This window comes from Amblyomma mixtum, chromosome 3 (assembly GCF_055824585.1).
Source record: "Amblyomma mixtum isolate Tamu chromosome 3, ASM5582458v1, whole genome shotgun sequence".
Taxonomy (NCBI): domain Eukaryota; kingdom Metazoa; phylum Arthropoda; class Arachnida; order Ixodida; family Ixodidae; genus Amblyomma; species Amblyomma mixtum.
Window position 1 is genome coordinate 146,316,568 of NC_143014.1, and position 19,498 is coordinate 146,336,065.

A 19,498-nucleotide genomic window follows, 5' to 3' on the forward strand; every position below is an offset into this window, starting at 1 on the left:
TCGATTTGAAACGTGATCTGCGGGCTAGCTCAGTTGGTGTGATTTGACCCATTTTGTTCTGATCTGTATTTTAAAGGAAAGTTGACTGGCTTAGCTTGCCACTACAGTTGGCGTTGCGTTACTTTCGGTTTGTGGATTTGGCTCATTTCGAAAAAAAAACTCCTCATTTGTCTCACCTGCTGTCCAACATGACAAGAGTCGCTTCTGCAGCACACAACACCGACGCATCCTACGCCCACAATCACGTGCAAATGACAGTGCAGACGACGGTCGAAAAAAAAAACAAACTTCGAAACCTTTTTCAATAAATTGCATCTTCATATATGTTTTAAAACAGTGGCGTTGAAGCGTAACATAATTATTTACCAATAAAAAGTTTGTGTGCTTTAATATAAGAACATTTATTTTCACGTTTGCGTTCTCTGGCGTTCGGTGAGAATATCCACTGATCTCCACTAGGTGGAGATCAGTAAGAAGGACATCATCATCACCAGACGCGTGTGTAGTCGTGACGTACTTCCTGAGGCCAGCTTCTTCCGAGTGTCCTCCATTTTTTCTTTCTCTGTGGTGCAGCGTTCTGTTCTGGTCTTGCGCACGCGTTATCGTTGGACGATCGGAACCGACCGCCTCGGGCCATCATCTTACCGGAAATATTCCGCGGAAAAGAGCTTCTACCTCTCGCAGGAGCACCTGTACCGTCGTGGGCTTTCGTCTGGCTGGCACAGTGAGTATTGCTTACTTATGGCGAGCTCAATTTTGTGCCCATGGTGTCCACGGAGCAATGCAATCCAGGAGAAATGCAAAAGTTACAGCTGCGTACCTGAAAGGTACGACGAGTGACCAGTTTGCTGGATCGCGAAGTGATTAATGCGGGGATGACGTCGCGTTTGCTGGAGCGACCATCTGAAGAGTTACAACGGGATCCTTTGAGGTTTGAGACACGTGTAGGCCTAGACTGAGGGACTTTGAGGTTTGAGACACGTGTAGGCCTAGACTCAGGGACTTTGAGGCGTACCGCATTTTCAAGCAGTCTTCTGAAAGCATTCAACGCCCGCTTGACCCTTTACAAGTTCGTGATGAATTTTAATGGTTTGGTTTGGTTTGGTTTATTGGGGTTTAACGTCCCAAAGCAATTCAGGCTATGAGAGACGCCGTAGTGAAGCGCTCCGGTAATTTCGAATATCTGGAGTTCTTTAACGTGCAGTGATATCGCACAGTACGCGGGGCTCTAGAATGTAATTTTGAAGGCGGTGGGGACGACCCGTTCGTAGAATTTGCCTCAGCAAGACGTTAAGGAAAATGGGCGTAGTGCAGCCACTGTAGGCTTCCTGCCTGGTTTGGGAATGATGATTAATGTCAGCGTGTCGTCAACCCTGGGGCACTACTCCGTTGTTCCACAGGTCAATGTTGAGGTAATCCGTAATATGAACCCAACTGAAGTTGCGAATGATTGCATTCGTTATCTTGTCTGCTCCGGGTGCAGTGTTTCGCTGCGGGGCGTGAACTGCCGCTCGTACCTTTGCCACTGTAATAGGGGCGCCCAGCGAGGGGTTGCTGTGACTGGTGTAACGAAGTGTACAGGGAGGGATGACAGTGTCACCTACATAGAGCGTCCACAGAGCTACCTTCCGCGCCTCTTCCGTGCCAGGGAATTGATTTGAAAGTGTTTGAAGCGTTCGGTTTGTAGCCGTTTTGGTTTTATCGGGTTCAGTCATACTACGGAGGATTGTTCACGTCTGGGCGGTGCAGAGAATGCCCTTCGGGAATGAACAGACCTGGGCCCAATTTTGCATTGCCAACTGCGTCGAACATTCTTGGGCTTCCTCCGTGATAGAGGCTATGCGAGGTTTGAGTTTTCTATTGAGACATTAACGTTTCTATCGGTTAATGAGTTTTTCTCTACGTTGCCATAACTGGACGAGATGGCGATCTTATCTGCCGCTGAGCTGTTCGTTGGATCACTTGAGTGTGGGTGGCTGCGTGTGCTTCCCTCAAGTGTTGTTTCCATTCTCTGATGTTGGCGATCCCTCCTTCGAAGGGGGGGTGGGGGGCTTTTTCGTAAAATGTCCCAATTTGTGATTTTAAGGCGGAAGGAAGCCTTTAATGCCTCATCGTTGTAAGCAGAAGTTGTCGAGAGAAATGTCACGCTTTTCAATTGGTCCAAATGGTCGTGACGTCACAGTGCTCGAATTTCAAGCGGGGCCAATTGTACTTTGGCTAGTAATCATGCAACAAATTGAAGGGGTGGTATAGTGATGCTCGAAATAAGTGGGACTGTGTTTAGTTAATTCGTTAATTAACCAATTATCCTAATTCCTTGTCAGTCCAGAAAAATAAACAAACCGAGAAGGAAATTCGTCGAGTTGAGGAATCGAACCAGGGTCTCCGCATTGCGAGACGAGCACGCTAACCACTCCACCATGTCAGCTCGACGATTTGGAATGAACAAAGGCGCGTCTAGTGAATACGGTGTCTTCGTTCACTCCCATCTCCCTCCCTTCCCTTGCGGCGAGATTCAGGTGTCCACCGAGTTATGCGAGATAGATACATTTCCTTTCCTCAAAAACCAATTTACCGACGCGCAAGGCATAGAGCCGAAAGGGCGATGGTATTATGTGGACTCCCTGGCAGCGTTGCACGCTGCCGCGTTCCACTCTTACAGGTGAAGCTTAACATCTTAACAACACATCATTGACACAAGGAGCAACACCGCGCTTAAGGCTTTCGCCTTTTTGGTATCTCCGAGTGTTCTCCTGTGCTTGGGCGTGGAGGTGGCTGTTCTGAGGATATAGTGGTCGCCACCTAACGCCTCGTCTAGATGTGTCCAGGTGACCTTGTGGACATTCTTCGCAAATGAGAGATACGGTTTGGTGTCTCCACAAACGCTATTGCCGATGCGGGTCAGTGTAGCGAGGTGTGTGGCCAGTCCGGCACCTTCCCTGTATGTTGCTTCTAAGATTGAAGAACCTTGCGGGGTGTCTGTGTCATAGCTCCAAGCCATGTGAGGTGCGTTCATGTCCTCTTCGATAACAAGTTGATTGTTGCCCGCTTTCACTGAGCATGCTTGAATGATTTTGTCAAATTGCGCAATGGTCGGTAGAGGTTGGCAATGAAGGTGCGGTTCTTGCCTCTTTTCAAAGGGAGGATCTTGAATATTATGTGTTCAATTTCGGTGACTGTGGTCAAAATGGTTATTGAGGCTATGGGGTTAGCTATATGTACAGCGCAACTCGTGGATAGGCCGGATCGTACCGTATTTTCCGGTGTATAAGACGCGGCTTTGTTTTCAAAAATCTTGCTGGTGTGTCCTATACAAGGGTCCGTCTTATATGCGAATTTTTCTTTTTTTTGCGAGTTTCTAAGTTACTCAGGTTCACGTGCAAGCTTTCTTCACCAAAATATATCTACCAATGATGCGGTTGTAACACGGTTAATACTTCCATACCGGGACCACGGTGTGGAACTTTTTTAGGTGAACATTATCATGAAACGGCGGGGATGACGACTTCCGGGTTCATAAACATGCGGCCGTTTCAGAGTCCCCAAGCAAAAGAAATATGAAATGCCAAAAGGTGGTGACAATCGTGCTTCTCGCCATTGTCAAGACAAGCCGGCGTTTTTTTTTTCACCCTTTGCAACTTTGTTTGCTACATAGTTCGAAGAGAATGTTTCAGCCGCGTTGCCTCCAGAAATGGGCAAACTTTTTGATAGCGCATCCGAAGATTAAAACTTCGAAGGTTTTAAGTAAAAATGTAATGTTGTTATGGACATAAGGAGTGTTCCTTCGTTTTTTTGTTTCTTTTTTTCCAAGAACGTGGGCGGGTATGGCGGGAGTGTTGGCTTTTTCGATTACTTCGCGTTGTTTAATAACCTCTCACAGGTACGGTGCATTTTGGCGATGGTCGCACAAGCATGTTTAATTAACCCTTACTAGCCTAACAGGGTAAATTGGGGTGCGTCTTATACATCAGTGCGTCTTATATACCAACTTTTCCAATTACAGCCTGCATATATGGCGGGTGCGTCTTTTACAAGGGTGCGTCTTATACACCGGAAAATACGGTATATTCGGTAGTATCCTCTCATAGGAGGAGGGTGAGCTCCTGTCTCCTGGATACAGATCACGTCCGGTGGTAGAAGGTGCACGGTGCTGAATGAAAAGTTGTAGTGAGGAAATTTTCTTCGGGAGGGAACGGCAGTTGCACTGCCATGTTTCCAGCTGATGGCGGGTGTTGCGTGAGCTATTAGATGACGCTGGCATCGAGACTGCCATCGTCATCGCTGACATCATTAGCGCTGTTCGTGCGTCTGCAGGGTTTGACACGAGAGTTATCCGAGCTGTTTTCTCGCTTGTTGGACTCACGTGTCGGTCGCTTGAACCCGCGCTTCAACTGCGTGCACCCGCGAGCTAGGTGCCTTAATAGCCGCGTATATGCTGGCAAGGGTAATGGTTTCAGGGGGTGGTGCCTCCGGCTGGGGTGTGCGGGGTGGGAAACCTGCACTGGTCGTGCGAGTGGTCTATGGGGAGTTTGTGATGTTGGTTGCTGGGGTTGCCTTTCTTGGGGCTGGAGGCACCGTGTGAGGTCCTCAATCTATTCTTTAAATTGTTTGTTTTCCTATTCTGGCTGGGATTGGGAGGACTAGAATTTAAGCGGTGGGAGGAACCCAAGGTTGGCCAGCTCACCTGATCGTTAATTTTTGAGGGTGGCTGCGGCGATGGTTTCTTCTGTGCTTTTTGATCTTCTTGAGGGCGTTGGGTTGGTGGGAGCCTGTATTATGCTCCTCCTGACAGTTGCGGCCTTTCGAGCGGGACCAGGATCGAGACCTTGACCTGGATGGGGAGGAGCTGTCCTGGTTCGAGCTGAACCGTCGAACGCGGTGGTTCGGTTGCCCGTTTCTCCTGCTGAGGCGTGGGGGGTGTTCTGTACGGCCGTCTGTTTCTTTTCCCGTGTCACTTGGAGGAGGGGTTCGGTGAGAGTCCAGTCGGAGTCGTTTCCGGCTTTCTCGTGCTCTAATGACGTACCAATTCACCGCAGGCTGCACATCGCGGGGAGCGGGTGTGCGGTTCTTCCGGGTCGCGGACGCCACAAATGTGACATATCTGTATTTTGGGCGTTGGGCATACGTCCGAGTGGTGGCCGAGGCTATGGCACACCTGGCAGGCTTAAAGCGCGGGTTTGTAGGAAAAGCACGTCTTTTCGCCACCGTAGTAATAAACCCAGGAGGGGGGGGGGGGGTGGGGGCGAGCTGAATGTTATCACCGCAGTTTACGAATTGCCGAGCATGCGGGCTTGGATTTCTACTTCCTGAGTGCGAACTCGTAGGTCAGCCATTAGTTCTTCGGGTCGGGTGTTGGGATCAATGCTGTGTATTACCCCTCGCGAAACTCCGTCCACGGCTGTCACGCAGATGTTCACCAGGTAGTTCACGCCAGCTAGCGTGATTAGAATGGTTTTGCGCAGTATATATCTCTGCAACCGCTTCGACGGGAATGCTGAGAATAATGATGTTAGAGACTGGATGGAGGCGTACCACGTACTTTGAGTCTTCAGTGGTTCCGCCGCAAGCCTGGGACACCGCCCTGTTCACTTGGTGGTTTATGTAGTTCTTGACCTGGAGACCGTTCGTGGATGTGTTGAAGAACCCCAGTTGTTCTTCTCCGGAGCTTGATCATGGAAGACAGTTGGGCTAGTTGGTGTGAATTCGTTAGTGACTGCGACATTGCAACTAGCGTGGAAAGCAGGACAGCGACAAAAGGAACTGTCCCGTCGGTTCCTTTTGTCGCTGTCCTGCTTCCCACGCTAGTTGCAATGTCACAGTCTCCGGAGCTGCACATCGTTTGTGGCAGTGAGGCGTGTTCTTCCATGAACAGTTGGAGCCTGGCTAGGAATATGTGTTGGAATAACGTTCCTACACATAACGTGAGCGAGATGGGTCGCAATTTAGGCATGGCTGCTTGGCCGGTTTGAGCATCACGGTGATATCGGCATGGCGCCACTCTTGTGGTAGTGTGCCCTCCTGCCAGTGGTGTACGACGTCACTTATTGCATCGACCTGTCGTCGATACAATAAGTGAAGTCGTTACCGGTCGTCGATGCCGCCCGCCCCCAGTGCGGTGTTGCGGGCTGTCCGGTGGAGGTTGTGGAGTTTTCATTGGGGAAATAAATGCGTTTGCCCCGTTTAACCGCGGCTAACCCAGTTCAAAGCTTCCCGGACCCCACCCCGCGACCGCGTGCGTTACCTAGCGCATGTGATGTGCCGACTACGGCGAGCCTTGATCTGAGGGAACAAAGGAGCGACATTCTGGCTGACTCAAATAGGCATTTATTGCTACAACAACAATAACACATCTAGAAAGGAAATACGGTAAGGAATCGAGGACGTCCGACTCACCAGCACAGTCACGAGCGAATGTTCGCCCACGCTAGAGCAGGGGAGACACTCCGGCCGGACGGGACGAGTTGCGGTAGAACGTTCTTCCCCAGAAAGCCTCTCCCCGCCGGCGGAGAGCTGAGCTTCGCGCCCGAACGTCAGCACGCGTCCAAGTTCCCGAGCCGAAGAAAACCGTCCACCCCCTCCCCGCGCAGGAATAACGCCAGATCCCCACAAGCTGTGCTACGATTTCTTGCTCGGTTATGTCTCTGTCTAAATTCACCAGTTCCTCACGTGGATAATCTTTGTAGGCGGTGGGGGCTATGGAGCCCTGAACTAAGGGCTCCACCCTCTGACTGCTATATAACCGACGACGGCAAGGTTAACTAGGACATTTAAAGACTACTCACGTGCTCTGGATGCGAAAACATGCATGCGGAGATTTTGGCTGCGGCGGTGGCGTACTACTGTAATGCAGTGGCCAGCGAAGGTGATCTGTTCGCGCCGCCCGAATGGAAGACGACGATACCCAAACTCAGCTCGAGGCACAGGCGTTTTAGCGCGCTGGGGGTTGCGCTGCAGTGATGGCGCCGTACTCAAATGAAGTGGCCAGTAAAGCTTGATTTGTTTGCGCCGGGATAGGTTTGATACAGACTTCGGAAGAAATTTCATTTTCTTTTTTTTCTGGATATTTGTGCTGCCGATGACATCATGAGGTCACGTGGGAGGTTTCGGTTCGTTTCTCGTGGACGGTCGGCAAACGCCGGATTTTATGACTGATGGCGGTATAATGCTTTCGCATCAATAAGTCAGCCAGATTCCGGAGCTCTCCAGTACTGCACCTCATTGTCATTTCATCGTTCCCTCTTTCATCAATTTCCCTCAAAATAGGGGTTTTTCGCGGCGCGGTTGAAACGGCCACCGAGATTGAGACAGTTTCTGCGCCTTTCCTTTCCTATACGAACAGCGATCCGAGCATGACGCTTCGCCTCGGCTATATCCATGGTCTTCCCGCGACGCCACTGACGTGCCGCGTTACCGATCGCAGTTATATCATCACTGCGGCGGCCGCTATTGCCGTTAACTGTGATTTCGATGGTTGTGAAAAGAAACCGCTCGTGGTCGCAGTTAAGCAGAAGCCCTCAGGTTGGGCGTGCTCAGCTGTCAGGCGCTCGACTACTGAACCAGAGTACCTTGGTTCGAACCTGGCCGTGGCGGCCGCGTTTCGATGCAGGCGGAACGCTGACCGTACGCTGTGTGGTGGCAGTGCCCATTAAAGAACCCTAGGTGGTTAAAATTATTGCCGAGTCCTCCAGTACGGCAGCTCCTTCTTTCTTGTGATGTATTTTAGATTTGCTTCAGTACATGTATATACTATTCTCCATTTCAGTGTTTTCGTGATGATTACTGCTAAAATGCTAACAATGAATTTCGGATATCAGAACTACTTTATATCGCATACTTATTTTTCTTCGTGTTCATTACATTTTTATTTGTATCTTTTGTACCAGTGTGTTTGTCATCAACAGATGTCAACTTGAAATTTGGAATCCCTTCTCGTGAATTTTGTGCGAATTTTTACTGATGTTTACTCTGTATTCTCTTAGCCCCTCCGTTTCTAATGTACTGTGTACCTTGAGGGTAAGTTAAATGAAATGAAATTCATCTGTGCCCGTGGCACACTTCTTGCGACCTTCGCGACAGCGCAAAATTTGCAAAAACGCAAGTATAACTATTGTTCAGTACTGTTCAGTTACTAGTCCTACTCAGCACTTTTTAGTTGCTAGTCACTTGGTGGTTAAGTTGTTGTCGGACGTCTGACTTCTCGTGTTCCATGTCTCGCGGAGGACTGTGTTGCTGTGAAGTACCAACTGGGTCATACTGCAGTTATGTTACACCACAGAGAGTAGGAATAGTCACAATTAGCAGAGAACACTACTACGACTAACCTGCAGCTAATGAACATTTCTGCTCCCGGTGCCTGAAGTTTCAGCAAGATGGTTGTCTGCACTGACAGCTACTTCTTTGATAATATGGCAGTTCTTGTGCGTACAAAGCCATAAAATCTTATGTGCGCAACGTGCTGCATAATGTAACTTGTTTCACAATGCTACACTTCACAGTTTTATCATTTACTGTTTCGCTACCCGTTATTTCGTAGAGAGCATTGGAATTTCTCTCTCTCACAAAATGTTTTCAACCAGGAGACTGCCTAGCAGAAGTTAAATGGACTTGCGGGGCATATAACCGGTAGAAAAATGACCGACGTGTTTTTAGGGTAACAGGATGGGATGTAGGGAAAGGACGTAGGCAGAGGCAGGAGAGAGTCGAATAGGGAGCGCAGTCTAGGATATTTGCTGGCATGCAACGGGTTGCGGTTTGCGCAGTGCGGCCTAACTGGACATCGTTGAGACAGGCCTTTGTCCTAGAGTGGACGGAATGCTAATGATGATGGTGGTGGTTGTGACAGTGGTAGCGGTAAGAGTATGATGGCACCATTCTTACGTTTGGTTGAATTAATATTTTAAACAGGTCGCTCATTGTGCAAGTATCAAATGTGGGCATCCACCTAGCACATTTAGCTGCAATAATCTACCTAAAAGCCGCAGGCACGTCAAAGGTTGTCAGAAAGGCGTGAGCGTTTGCGAAACCCATAAAGAAAGTAGAGTTTACTCACTTCTGTCTTCCAAGGTCCGGGTAAATTTTATTAACCTTGAACTGCAGTTTATGCTGTCAGAAAACAGAGCTGAGTCAATCACATGTTACATATTTTGCATTTGTACTCCAGGGTGCTGCTTCTAATCAGCCATGGCCAAGAGTGAACAGGCAGCAGAGGCGAAGCAGGACCGTGCCGGGGACGCCTCTTGGGGACAGGCAGCATCACCGAGCCAGAACTCTGCCGGGGACGCCTCTTGTGGACAAGCAGCATCCCCGAACCAGAACTCTGCCGGGGACGCCTCTTGTGGACAAGCAGCATCCCCGAACCAGAACTCTGCCGGGGACGCCTCTTGTGGACAAGCAGCATCCCCGAACCAGAACTGCGCCGGGAATGACTCGTCTGGACAGGTAGCACTGCTGGACCAGAACTCTGCTCGGGACGCCGCATAGGCAGCGTCGATAACGCAGAACTGTGTCGGGGATGACGCGTATGGACAGGCAACATCGCCGATCCAGAACTCTACCGAGGGCGACTCCTTCGCTTTCTGGCGCCATATTCCTCCCCCTCCGCTCGGCTTCCTGCCCAGATTCCAGCTGGATTCCTGCTACGGCGGTTTTGCATGGCCACCGTACGATCCCTATCGTCGGTACTGGAATGGAAACTACTCTGGTTGAGATGGAGCCTACTATGGTTGCCCTGCACCGTATGCGCTCCAAGCCACGACAAATTTTCAGTATCATTCTACGCCCAAGAGCAACGATCCTCATCATCATCATCATCATCAGCCTGACTACGCCCACTGCAGGGCAAAGGCCACTCTCATGTCTCTCCAATAGACCTTTCTACAAATTGCAGCGCCGCGCCATCCCCTAGCGGATCCGCGCAAAGCATGATGGGAGAAAGGAGCGATCGCCGCCCGCGTCGGCTGCTGTCAAGCGTGTTGCTGTGTTGTGCCGCTGTTTTCAGGAGTTGTGCGTCTTCTCGTGCGCGTTGTTGGTGTCTCTTAGCAAAATGTAGCAGCGCACTGCTGTGCTGGTTATGTGTTGGTCTTTCTGCAATTCTGTGGTGACTCTTTTAGACATTCGAAATGTCTGCAAAGGAGAATCGCGGCGGCGGTTAAAAGTGCTGCGTACCCGGCTGTAGTAACAACACGAGAAAGGACATCAACATTTCATCGCTATCGGAAGAGACGGTTGTATGCTGCTAATGCTTGCCCAACTTTCCCCTTTCATCGTACATATATGAACGCTTTCTCACGCAACACCACATCACACGCCCAAGCGGTGGCTGAAGCATTGTCGGCGAAACAGCCCTCCTATCGCACGGACACTTATTCGCGTCGGAAAAGGCATACTATTGCGTTCCGAATAAATGGCAGCAACGTTGCCGCATATACAGTTGCTGCTGAAGTGGAAACAACACGACCCCGAACGATCAGTGCAAGACCAAGCTGTCTGATGACTTAACAGCAGCAGCAAACAAAAACACACCTGGAAGCTATAACACGCCCCAAACGAAAAGGGCACACCCATTTCGGGCAGCTGGACAGCAGCGGGACGCGGAGCGATGTGCACATGCGAATCTCCAACTTCGCCTGGTGACCTCGGCAGAGGACGTCGCGACTAGGCACGCGACTAGGCGACTAGCCTCAAGGCCACATGCAATGCTGCTGCATAATTTTCGTTTTTTTTAGGCCTTAATAAATAGTTTTCACCACCACAATGGGTCCATGAGCGGCGAGGGCTGTATACATGCATTGGGCGAACGCCGGTCTTATCGTGTAGTGGTGCTCGGCTGGTGATCCATGGCCGCGGAACGCAACAGCCAACTGTGTCATGCGATGCAATGGAACAGCAGACACAATAGGAGGAACAATTAACAGCGATGGCGACGAGATGGCAGAGAAAGGCTTTCCAGTGGTCAGGCGCAGTCGGAGAGACGGACGAAAACACGCGAGCGCGGTGCCGCGACGGAAAGGCAGTATCTTCAGATTCGCTGCTGCTCGGGTGATCGATGAAATCAACCGCAAAGTGGAGTCCCGAGATTTGCTAGGTTATAGAGCGCGCGTCACACATGGAGGCTGCCAAGCGTCTTTGAAGTGCGTTCAAAAAATGCCGCCTATGGGAAAAAAAACTGCAGCTGAGCCAGATGACTCAGCGTGCCCGTAAGCAGCACCGAAGGCTCCAAAGTCAAGCGGCGAAGTCGTCGTTAGCGGGCAATGGACGCGGTACCGCGTCTCCGTAGCGCGTTAAAAAAATTCCGCGTAGCAGGAGAAAAAAAAAAAAAAACATCGGAAACGAAACTTCTGCTCCTTGGCTACGGGCTAGACGCGCAGCGTGGTTGTAAGCAACGCGGGAGGTTCAGGAGTTCGAGATCATCGTTGGCGAGCTAACGATATGCTCAGTGGGCGCGGTAAGATGTTGGCAAACGGCTGTTGGCCCCGTCGTGACTTCCCAGCTGCGCAAACTTTCAGGGAGCCGATACAGTGAGGGATTGCCGAGTTCCGTCATGGAAGCTTAATTAAATGTTTGTTGTTCGGGCCTCTTTAACCGTATCTGCAGGCATGTCTGGGAAGTAATGCAAGTAGACATCCTAGACGGCAGATGTGGCGGCTTCTAAACGACAGATTTCATACTTAACGAGGTTACTTTAAGAAGTAAATGGGACTTTGCACCCATGCCGAGGCTGCGATATTCATAGGTGTTTGAATTACTTCTGGAAATGTCAATCACTTAATATTTTATTCCTTAAGACAACTGTTAAAAGAAGCCAAGGGAAAATCCATATGGTGCCTTTCTGGTGCAGTCGGTGCTGCAAGGTGAGCACTAACGGGCCCTCACTTCACGAAATTTAGTGCTGTTACTGCGACTTCAGCCGCAATTTAGAGGTGTTCTGAGCGAATGTAAGTACTACTCAGCGGAGCCCTGGAATAGGGGCACCGACCCTGTGAGAAGAAGGAAGATGGACTTCTTTCCCGTCTGCTACTAGCACCTTTCTAGAACAATAAAAGTCTTTCCTACCTACTTGTTGCAATTCACATTGCCGGTAAGACAAGGAAGGTCAGACGGTCAAAAAAAGATGCGGCCACACGGCTGACGACGTGGACCTGCAAATCTACTTTGCACCGCCGTATATTGCGTGAATTTAACCAAACCAAACCACGAGGAGGCAAGCGGCGCGTTGTGTTGGGTTTTACCCGGTGGAACTAAAGGCCCTACATAAACTAGGCACTTTAGGTGGAACCACGGAAAGAAGGGCTTTCAGTTTCGTCCGAGATCTGCACCCAAAAGCTCAAACTAGGGTGCCTCGATGGCCAGCGGCGGCGCGCGGACATCAGGTACCCTAGCTCAAACCCGAGCATCCTGCCGTCTTGTAGACGCGCGGCTAGAAGCAGCCGCACCCGGCGCAGACGATGCAAGGCGCGAGCCAGCGTAGACCAGTTGCGCAGCAAATTCACCACGTGACCAAGCGCCGCCTATGGACATGGTCGCAACCCTAAAGATGGTCCTCATATCTCTGAGTTTATAAAGCCCCTCAATGAGTTTAGGGGACCCGACCGCGGCGGCCGCGTCTCGATGGAGGCGAAACGCAAGAGGCGCCCGTGTGCAGGTGGTCGAAATTATTCCGGAGACCTCCACTACGGCACCTTTTCATCTCTCTCTTCTTTCACTCCCACCTTCCTCCTTTCCCTTACGGCGCGGTTCAGGTGTCTGCCGAGATATGTGAGACAGATACTGCGCCGTTTCCTATAAAACAATATCATATTTGTCACAGTAATAAGGTCCAAGGTTTCAAGACTGCGCAGCAGTTTGGCCTAAAACTGCACCGCGCAATGAGTCTATGCTGTATTCATTCGTGCTATGCCTCCCTCATAGCACTCGCTTACTTTTGTAAACAAACCACCCGCACGGCCACCGCGCGTCTTACGCCGCATGTTAACAGCTCACTGCGACGTAAAAACGCAACATTTACTCGTGCTGACTCTTTATATCAGCGTTTTCAAGCATAATTTCTGTAAGAAATTTGAAGTTTTTTTTTTTTCGAAATGAGCCAGATCCACCAAAACAAACTTAGAACAAGGCCATAATTTCTTGTCTGAAAGGAATGCGCTGCTATTCAACCTAGTACCTCACAAGTTTTATGGGGCAGATAGAGCAGTCGAACAGCATTAATCGCCAAAAATTTACGTGCATAGTTTGGCCTATACAACAATGGAAACATTGGATTTGGCTCATATAGAAGTGAAGCATTAGATTCAACCCAGCTTTCTCCTCGAAACTTTATTATTACTGCAGTATGTTTCAGGATACATTCAAAACAATATGGAAAAATGCTTGTGCTGTGACTTCAGCAGAAAAAAAAAAACTTGCAAGTCTGCGTCACCCACTTTACACTCATACATGGATAGCAGGCCTGTCTTCCTGGCAGCATAAGCAGCCTTCTTCGCAATCTTCCATGGGCTCATTTTCTTGACAGCGACGTAAGGCAGCCTCAAAATACGCAAGTTCTTCGTTTTCTTTCCATGACACACCAAAGTGAGTCACCAGCTATAGTGAACTCACTAGTAGTAGTAGTAAAAGACTTTTAATCAACCATAATTTACAGGCCGAGCATTTCGACCGCCTGGGCGACCAGAAGCCGCTGTTCTTCTTCCCCTTCAGCGCCAAGCCAGTCGAGCCAGGTGGTGATGGATAGAGAGGGTGGGGGGAAGGAACCCGACTGCTGAGCAGCCGGGCAATAGAATAGGCAATGGGCCAGGTCCGCATAGATACAGGGGCAGTTGGGACAGGAAGGGTCCGATCGATAGCGATAGAGGAAGAGGCGGGACGGGGTGATAACTGCATTCATCTGAATGTGCCGAAGAAGGCGAGACTCCGGCACCGTGAGTGATGGATGAGGGGGAGGGTAAAGGCGTTTGTCGAGGCGGAGCTCAAGGTAGACCTCTTTTATGGTGCGGCGAAGGGTGAGTCTCCCACCTTCCTCCGAGGGCTTGGGCCAGGGGATCAACGGTGCCCGGAAAAGTGTGTCGCGGGCGAGCTGATGGGCCAGCTCATTGCCGTCAATCCCTGAATGCCCAGGGACCCAGCGGAGGAAAACGATGGAAGGCTGCAGTGCGGAGACCGCTCGTTCGACCTCCTGTTGGAGAGAAGGGGTCAGGGTGCGTTTCTGTATGTGGTGTATAGCGGCTTGTGAGTCCGAATAGACTGTGTACTCTTGGAGAGAGGGAAGGAGGGAAAATGACTGGAGGGCATGCGCAATGGCGAGGACCTCGAGGGACAATGCGTCTGGAGGGTGTAGATACGGCCCGCTGGTGTGGGTTTCAGGAGCAGGGAGGTGTGGATGGTACAGGGCGTAGCCGCAGGAACCTCGAGGAGCCACGAAGGAGGCATCCGTGTAAGCTACACCCTGGGTATCAAAGAGAGGGGAATGGTGCTGTGCGGCCGCATGACGACGTCCGGCGTGCAGGACGGGGGACATGTTGGTCGGGAGGGGAAGGATACGAAGATTGGGGGCGGGGGTGGGAATAGGAGAGGTAAACGGGGAGATTGGAATGGGCGAGATACCCGCTTGAGTCAATAACCACTGACCCTGACGGGTAAGGGAAAGCCGGGCAAGCTGCGAGTCACGATGGAGACTGAGAAGAGAACGAAGAGGATGGAAGAGGCCTGTGGCAAAGAGCTTAGTGGTAGAGGTAGTGATAGGAAGGTTGAGAGCTGCCTTGTAGAGGCCCACAAGAGCAGTCTCGAGAGCGTTAAGTTGAGTCTGAGTGAAGGAAGCGTAGGGTGCAAAGTACAAGACCTTGTTGAGGGCCAGCGCGTGGGCAACTCGGCACGCGTGAGCCTCGTGGAGACCTGAGCGTCGAGTGACCACGCGCCGCAGGAGGTGAGTTACAGAGTGGCAGGTGGTGACAGCGCGGTGAAGGGATTGCACATTCTTAGCCGCATGCAAAGGGAAGCCAAGAACTTTGCACTGTGTGACGACAGGAATGGGAGAGCCAGAAAGGTGGAGAGAGACGAAGTGGTTGTGTGAGCGCTGGTAGGAGGAATGGCTGAGAAGGAGAAGCTCGGATTTCTCAGGAGCAGGAGAGAGGCCAGCGGTGGTGAGAAAGGAGTCGATGAGATCTAGGCCACGTTGCAGGGTGTCCTGTACGTGACCGGGAGATCCAGATGAACACCAGAGAGTGATGTCATCGGCGTAAAATATATGATGCAGGTCGGGAATTTCAGCTAGCTGGGAGGCGAGAGGGGCCATAGCAAGATTGAAAAGGGTAGGAGAGAGAACCGCACCTTGAGGAGTGCCTCGGGTGAGGTTGTGGGGGTCGGACAGATAGGTGTCGACTCGAAAGCGAGCGACACGTTTAGAGAGGAATGAGCGGATATAACAGTACATGCGGGAGCCACAGTCTAGGGAGGCGAGTTGGGAAAGGATGTGGTCGTGGCAAACACCGTCGAAGGCTTTGCGAACATCGACGGTCACAAGGGCGTGAATTTGAGTGGGGGTAGGTGACAGAAACGTGTGCTGGAGAACCAGAAACATGTCCTGTGCACAGACGTGGCGTCGGAAGCCGATGAGAGAATGAGGGAAGAACTCCCTCGTCTCGAGAAAATTAGAGAGGCGAGTCAGGGCCATTCGCTCAAGGGTCTTACCAACACATGATGTCAGGGAGATTGGGCGGAGGTTAGAGAGAGAGGGAGGCTTGCCCGGCTTTGGAATCATAGAAATGAGGGAGGAGGTCCAGGAGCTGGGCAGGCAGCCGCTGTCCCATGCATCATTGTAGGTTTTAAGGAGGAATTCTTTGGCGCAGTCAGGAAGGTTGCGAAGTGTGGTGTATGTAATGGCATCCTCACCGGGAGCCGAGCGTGTAGCATTAGCAGCCAGAGCCGATTCGAGCTCCCGGAGAGTGAAGGATTGGTCCAGATCGGGGTTAGGTCCACCGCAGTACACCGGGTAGGAGGGTGCCAGAGGGGGCGGGAGATAGAGAGAGGCGAGCTGATCAAAAACATCGGAGGGAGTTCCTTGAGTGAGGGCTTTAGCTAGAGTGGGAGCAAGGGCAGGCTTAGTGCTCACTATAGTCACCAGAAGGTTGGTCACGTCTCTCACCTTCAGTTCGTTGAGGTGGTGTGCATACAGCTCGCACTGTTTCGGTGTTTGTACAAGGGTCTTTCCCCTCTTTAGGACCGATACAAAATTAGACACCGAAACCCTGTAGTGGGGTTCGGCTCTAATTTGAGGGCTTCGGCCTGTCACATTTCTCTGAATGTAAAAAACCTTCGTTTCAGTAATCTTGAAAGGCAGGTTGGACGTTGATCTCATTACTTCCGTACATTACGCCTTCCAGGGAACGTTCACCAACCTCTTCATACCCGTCGCAATCCATGCGGAACTAAGTCCGTCAAAGCAAAAGTCTTGAAAAAACAAAGGAGCTCGCGAAACAGACCACGCAGTCCGCGCTATCACGCACGAGCACCGCCGGAACGAGCCTACAAGGAGGCTGCCATGTTGGCTGAATCACGTGGTCTCTGGGTGAGTCTCCTATTGGTTGAACGGATTTGGCTCATTTCGATCCACGCAGTGGAAGGATTTGGCTCGTTTTCGATTTGAAACGTGATCTGCGGAGTGAAGCTCCTCCCACATTCAGCCTCCGCGCATAGAATCCCTCCACGACAAAAAAGTAGTCCGCTGGTTAAATGTTTCTTGCCACGTAAACAAGAAACTTACTACAAGAAAAAGATTATCAGCTCTATAATTTTCACACCTGGATTGTTTTATATAGCGAAACATTAAAAAGCTCATTTCGCTTACTGTTGCGATTGGCCAGCGGAGTAATACAGAACACCGCGGACCGCTGCCCAGTGTTAGCAGCTGCTGGTTTTTTAAGTTGTATCCTACTATAGCTCAGTTGGTGTGATTTGACCCATTTTGTTCTGATCTGTTTTTTAAAGGAAAGTTGACTGGCTTAGCTTGCCACTACAGTTGGGGTTGCGTTACTTTCGGTTTGTGGATTTGGCTCATTTCGAAAAAAAAGCAGATTTTTTTACCCTCGCACGCAGGCTGCGGGCGCGCTCCTACTCTCGACACCAGTCGCCATCTGTCGGCGCGCGCGGCCCGAGGGACTGCGGGTCGCGCCGGCGCCGTGCGTAGAACGCATGTTTACGTGTTCGCTTCGGTCGTTGTTGTGCTCCATCAGCTAACGTATGAGGGTGTGTGCTGTGCGTCACTACTCACATTTTCCCTCTTCCAGACAGTACTGCCGTTATCTTGTGCGCAGTTACTCGTTAACGTGACATTCGAGGGTAGTCGACCAGGTAGTGTACGGACTGGAAACCGGCACTTCTAAGCAGATTTCTGCGCTGTCATGTCGTTTGTTGTCGCCTTTTACGTGCGATATCTTCTATGATACTTTTATGCATCAGATTGTAGATCTATTGATTTGATTCAGTGGAGTAGTAACTGGATAGGCAAGCTGCAGACTGAAGGTTGTCCCAACGGAGCGCGTGTTTTTGATCACCAGTACATGTTCGGAATCCTTGCGCTGAGCTTGCTCTTGTTCCCATTAAACACATTTCATGCACAGGATTGTAAGCACGACCGCTACCGATTTCAGCTGCTTTTTCCGCACGCATGTCAGAGGGATCTGGGGGGTAAAGGTTTATCTATAGTATCTTTCTGCTGTTGGTATACCTACACTAGTTTGGTTTGGTTTATTAATGTTTTACGTCCCAAAGCGACTCAGGCTATGAGGGACGCCGTAGTGAAGGGCTCAGGAAATTTCGACCACCTGGGGTTCTTTAACGTGCACTGACATCGCACAGTACACGGGTCTCTAGAATTTCGCCTCCATCGAAATTCGGCCGCCGCGGCCGGGATCGACCCCGCGTCTTTTGGGCCAGAGCCGAGAGCCGTAACCACTGAGCCACCGCAGCGGTGCGGTATCTACCTTGTTCACAGGAAAATACTATGCGTGATTTCATTACATTTTCCACACTTAGCCAAACGACTACGCAATGCTCTCACACGCGGCGAGAGCTCCTGAATAAAATAATGCGACTTCGGACGTCAGAATTAGTGAAAGCTGGATTAGCTGCTCATATCTATTCAAGCTTTGATAAATTAAGCGAAAGCACGTTTTTATGCACCAGGTTGCATAAACCATGACAAAATTTGTTTTCTGTTGGCGCTGCGACTCAGCTGAGCGCACAGCGGTAATTTGTTGATAAACTGGCGCGGCGACAAGAAAGCCCTGTTTGTGGAGGGGGGCTTTATGTCCGGCCGGCAGGAACGAATAAGAGTGCATGGGAATTGGAACTGCATGCTAGCCGCACACCTAATGCTTGATATTGAACAAAAAGTTTCTTTGCGGTGGAGCACTAAGATGGAATTCGATATAAGCACGAGCACGTTCTAAGCGCCGGCACAATTAACCTGAATGTCAAACTAAATGTCATTAAAACGCGTCAATGTTATCGTTTTGATAACGTAAATACTTCGTGCAACACAGCCACGCAGCGGAAGTATGCTCGACAATGTTTTTTTAGCGCCCGAAGCGCGGCTATATGCAGGCGCGGCCGCGGAACTGCCGCAGCCCCGCAGTCCCCAAAGAAACGCCCGCACCGCGGCGCGCCAGTCGGTGCAAAATGGCCGCGCCCAGGAGAGGCTCAAAATTCTGGTCTATACGCTCGCCTTATCGCCGGCATCGCCGAAGCCGCGCTGCTACCATCACTGCTCGCCAGAATCGCTTTCAATGCTTCGTGCGGGGGTTTGTTTCGTCAGGAGTTGCACCATTTTCAGTCTGCGTGACCGCGGTGGTTCGCGCTTCACTTGGGGTCGAGTTTCGCAAGTGCAGAAGCGTTTATACTCGATAGCGCAACCAACTCGCCGCCAAGTGAAGTGCGAACCATGGCGGTCATGCAGACTGAAAATGGTGCCACTCCTGACGAAGCAGAAAGCGCACGCCGCAGAAGGCCAGCTTTTCTGCACGATGCGGGCAAACAAACTTGCAAGCGCACCTAGCTAGCAGTGATGGTAGCAGCGCGGCTTCGGTCGTGCCGGCGATAAGGCGAGCATCAGAGCATCCAGGTGAGACAGCCGGATGTGCCGACGCACCCTCGCTCTTTGCTGAGCATCAGAGCGCGCTGGCATGCAGTTTTGGCCAGTTTGGCACCTGTATGTATAAATAACATAGCTATGAAACGGCAGCAGTGAAACCACTGCGGGCCGGGCGCAGGTCTACAGACACATGAGAGCATTCGCAGTCGTAACGGACTTGTATTAAGGCAAAAGCCTTTAATGCCTCATCGTTGTCGACAGAAGCTTGTCAGCAGAGGTGTCACACTTTTGACGGGTGTCCACCAAGATATGTGAGACAGGTACTGCGTAATTTCCTTTCCTCGAATACAATTTTGTTGTTGTTGCTAAAGCCTTTGACAGAATGGCACATACCCACACTGGGGGATTTTCTTCATTACG

General features: G+C 50.8%; 1 long non-coding RNA gene across 2 annotated transcripts; it reads left to right on the plus strand.

The window, feature by feature from the left end:
- Nucleotides 1-536: 536 nt before the first annotated feature.
- LOC149352292 (uncharacterized) lies at nt 537-12,054 on the plus strand. Of its 2 annotated transcripts, none has more exons than XR_016290738.1 (2): nt 537-724; nt 9,161-12,054. It is a non-coding gene; the product is annotated as an uncharacterized LOC149352292 (long non-coding RNA). The 2 variants fall into 2 exon arrangements; XR_016290739.1 differs by lacking the exon at nt 537-724 and adding an exon at nt 4,631-4,971.
- The last annotated feature ends 7,444 nt before the right edge of the window (nt 12,055-19,498 follow it).